Source organism: Rhinoderma darwinii, chromosome 1, assembly GCF_050947455.1.
Source record: "Rhinoderma darwinii isolate aRhiDar2 chromosome 1, aRhiDar2.hap1, whole genome shotgun sequence".
NCBI lineage: Eukaryota > Metazoa > Chordata > Amphibia > Anura > Rhinodermatidae > Rhinoderma > Rhinoderma darwinii.
The window spans coordinates 427239437-427244400 of NC_134687.1; positions in this window are offsets into that span (position 1 = coordinate 427239437).

Genomic DNA, 4964 nt, shown 5'->3' on the forward strand with positions numbered 1-4964 from the left:
TATAAAGAAATGAAAAAATAAAGTACGTTTTGTGTTTCCTTATTTATTGTACAATGCTCACCAGACTTTTTCTTTCTGCCATTTGTGTGGTTGCATTCTGTTCAGAAAACTGTGTGTTCACACAATGTGTCCATTTATTTATTTATTTATTTATTTTGTCTTGACTGTTAAATACAGACTTTTCATAGCAGGACATCTTTACCTTTTGTCAAACAGATCAAACTGTGTTGTAAATATTATGTTTATATCATACTAAGGCTTCGCTCACATCTGCGTCGGGGTTCCGTTCATGGGTTCCGTCAGGCCTTTTCTGTTAGGGGAACCCATGAATGGAAACCAAGCATGGTCGATTGTGCTATTGATTCCGCCAAAAAAACTAGCCAAACGGAAACCATTTGCAACAGAAGCGTTACCATTGAAATCAATGGTAATGCGAACGGAAATCTATGGTTTCCGTTAATGGGTTCCCGTGACGGAAAGGTCTGACGGAACCCACGAACGGAACCCCGATGCAGATGTGAACGAAGCCTAAAGACTGTCTCTTCTCCCACCACTGATCTTTATTCTACAATATTTAGTTTCTAATATTTATTTATATTAAAGGATTAGTACAGGATTTAAAAACATGGCTGCTTTCTACCTGAAACAGTGCCACACCTGTCCATGGGTTGTATCTGATAATACAACTCAGCTCCATTGAAGTGAATGGAGCAGAGCTGAAATATCACATAACAAACTGTGGACAGGTGTGGCACTGTTTTTGGAAAAAAGAAGCCATGTTTTTCTAATATCTGTGTCCAAAGCTTACCTCTGATCTGCCACTGCTTTCAAACATACTTTTTTGGGGTCCAAAGTATGGAATCCTGTCTCCAGCTTAACCCATTAAGGACACAGACAATTTTCGTCTTTTCCATTGTCGCAGTCCTAGAGCACTCTTTTATTTTTTTCATCGTCAGAACAATATTTACCAGAAAAGTTGCATTTTTTAAAGGTACCATTTACTGTACCATATAATGTACTGAGACTTTTTGTGATTTTTTTTTTTCCCGCTACGGTGTTTAAAAATTGAATTGAAAACTTTTTTTAGTTCCCCTAGGGGATTTTACCATGTGATCTACTTATGTATTACAATGTATTGCCTATATCTGTGCTCTGCTATTAAGCCCTGCCTCTGGCAAGGTTTAATATTAGAACACTGATGGCAGACCTGGAGGTCTTCAATAGGCTTTTGTCATGGATGAGGCGAATAGTGGGAACTCTCTGTCAAATCGCTATGATGCTGTGGTCGCTATTGAGTTATATCCAATAGCAGTCGTTGCAGGCGGGTGTCAGCTGTATGAAACAATCGGCACCTGCAGCGTATGGCGCGTGCTCAGTTCCTGAGCCCACGCCCTATAAGAGTAGTGCACATCATGTACATGTACAGCGAATGTCGCTAAGGGGCTAAAGGGGTATTCCAGCCTAAAGCAATTGTGACCTATCTACTCGGTAGATGATAAATGCTAACACAGTGCTCGGTTGTTTCCGTCAGCCCCATAGACTTTAAATGGAGCGGCAACACGCATGACTGTCCGTCGCTGCATTTAAGCTTCTCCTAAATGTCATCTTGCCTCTCAGGGGAACAGAACCCCCCCCCCCCCCCTTCTGGTGATCTGCTTTAGCCTGGAATACCCCTTTAATTCTCAGGTGAATCTTGACGGGAAAAAAATTGGAGAACATTGCAGAGAAAAAGTCACACAGCTTTCTAATATATTTTGTGTTTACATTTTAATTTTGAAAGATCTCTGTTTGCTGTCAGTGAATGGAAACATGGTTAATCTTAACATCTATGGGCTAAAAACCCATAAAGATCTAATACTTCTCACAGTTTAACATTTGTACAAGGAAATGTGCAGCATGTGTCCTAGGTGTGAATGGTACTTGTTTGGTATGTGTACTAGGTATAAGTTGTATACGTGCGGCATGAGTTCAGCCATACCTCCCTACCATCCTGGATTCAGGGCGGTGTCCCACTGTCCTGGGTGGCCGGGGGTATGTCCCGCTGTCAACTGTATCTGCATCCTCAGGACGCAGATACAGTTGAACCCAATTGAGAAGCAGGGAACCATCAGATCCCTTCTTCAGAATTAGTTCAGAGCGGAGGAGCAGAGGGAGCTCCTCCGCTCGCCGAGGTCTCCCCGGACACAGTACTATTTTAAGCGTTGTGCTTGGGGAAGCCCTTGACGTCACTGTCCATATATGGACAGTGATGTCAGTGGCTACTCCTTGAGTGGAATCCCCGTTGCCGTTGATCTGGCCAGGGATTCCGCTCCTAGAGGAAACCCCTGAGGTCACTGTTCACATATGGACATTGACGTCAGGGGCTCCTCCTGGAGCGGAATCCCCAGCCAGAGTCGGCAACGGGGATTCCGCACATGGAGTAGCCACTGACGTCACTGCCTATATATGGACAGTGACATCAGGGCTTCCCTCTAGGAGCAGAATCCCCGGCCTATGCTCTGGCTGGGGACTCCGCTCCTAGATGGAGTCCCAATGGCGCTATCTACAGGGGGTGGCGCTATCTTTAAGGGGGGTGGCACTATCAACATGGATACTGTGGCACTATATAGGGGAACTATCTACAGGGGACACTGTGGTACTATCTACATGGGCACTGTGTCACTATCTACGAGGGCACTGGCACTAGGGGCAGCCAAGGGGGCATTATACTGAATGGAGGCAGCTATGAGGACATTATGCTGTATGGGGGAAGTTTTGGTGGCATTAAGCTGTATGGGGCAGTTATGGGGCATTTTACTGTATGGGGCATCTGTGTGGGTATTATACTGTATGGGGCAGCTATGGGAGGAATATGCTGCATGGGGGCACCTATGGGAGTAATATGCTGCATGGGGGCAGCTATGGGGCATTATGCTGTATAAGGGAATTTGTTTGGGCATTATACTGCATGGGGGCATCTGTATGGGCATTATACTGCATGGGAGAATCTGTGTGGGCATTATACTGTATGGGGGCATCTGTGTGGGAATTATACCGTATGGGTGCATCTATGGGGCAGTTTACTGTATGGTGGCAGCTATGGGGGCATTATACTGTGTGGAGGCAGCTATTTGGTATTATACTGTGTGGGAGGCACTATGGGAGCATGATACTGTGTGGGCTGAATCGGGTGTGTATGGGTGGGGATTAGGTGGGATTAGAGGCGTGGCTTAAAATAAAAAAATTGTTGTCCCTATTTGTGATACTTGAAAGTTCGGAGATATGGTTCAGCGTGTAGGTGGCACATGGCACATGTGTCTTATATGTGAGTGGCCTATGTGTGGCTTGGGTGGAGGTCTTTAACCTTTATTGTACATACAATATTTAAACTATGTGTATGGGATGCTAGCAGTATTTCAATGACTATAAACTCATTAAACAATATATATCTAGACTTTTCAAAAGCATGAAAAGGTGGGAAGTTTGAGCGGAGGATTGTCAAAAAAAGTTTAAAGGGTAAAGGGGGTTTTACACTGGCAGATTATCATGCATACGTGCGTTCATATAACGCTCGTTGCCGATAATTTCCCTGTGGAAACAGCAGAACGATCAGCAGATGAACGAGCAAAGGCTCCATCATCTGCTGATTGTATCGTTTTAAAAAAGTAAAAGATTATCGTTGTCGGCAGCACAACTCCCTGTGTAAACAGGGAGACGCGCTGCCGACATGATAATAACGTCTGGGGACGAGCAATCGGAGTAACGTCCGCTCGTCCCCATCCATAGCTCCGTGTGACAGGAGCAAACGAGCGACGATCAACGATGTCTTGTTGATCGGCGCTCGCTGCACCGGCCGCTTATCGGCCAGTGTAAAAGGGCTTTTATTCCCATCACACAAAGTGAAGGCATATCGCTATAATATGTTATCAGTTTCTGATCAGTCTCTGTCTGACTGCCAGGACCGACACGGATCCTGAGATTGATGAGGCTGTTTTAGCTTTGCGTTTTTCCCTGCTCAGCGGGGCTTCCGACCACCGGTTGTTCTCTTGAATGGAGCTGTGTTGCAGTTCCCTTCACAGTGAGCGGCCGGGAGCTCGACATTGCAGGGTCCCTTTAATATGCAATAGTAAAAAACTTGGCAAACTTGACATGGAACATGCCTTGGGGGGATATTAGTGGATTGTAAGGCCCCATTCACATCGCGTTTGTGCTATCCGCCGGGCGTATACGTTTATTTATAAAAACGTGGACCATTGAAAACATATACAAAAGTGTACCATTTTCTGTTTACGTCTGTGTTTTTTATAGCATGTACGTTTAGCATATACTCATACGTCGATATACGTTTCTGTCCGTTTTTTACCTAAAAAAACAGTATACTTTTTTTTTTAAAGTGAACACTGATTGAAAAAAAAAACAAAATAAGAAAAACTGATAGATTTACTGTATGTAAACGGATACAAACGTATAGCATTACGTTTGCATACATTGTACGCTTTTCAGTACTTTCAAAAAACAGTATCCCAATGTAAACCATGACAAACATAGACCGATCGGGTGCTATATTAGTCTACGTTTGACCCATTATAGTCTATGTATACACCGAGCTATACGTTTCAATACTTTTTTAGTGTTTAAAACGTATACGCCCGGCGGATAGTACAAACGCGATGTGAATGGGGCCTAAGAGTGCTAACCTGTGTTTTTATGGCCTTTTTTTAATCCTTCTGCATGGCTTCGAAATTGAAGATATTTTTTTCTCAATGCTTACTGAGGGAATTTACATTCATTAGACAATAGGATGTAAACACTAACAACACTAACCCCTTCACTGCCTAGACTACCAAGAATTTCACATTCAACACCTCACTGCTCTAGACCACCATGGATCTAACCATTAATTTCTCATTCACCACCCTAGACTACCCAAGAGTTAATCACTGACCCATACACTGCCCTAGACCACCATGGATGTGAACACTAGC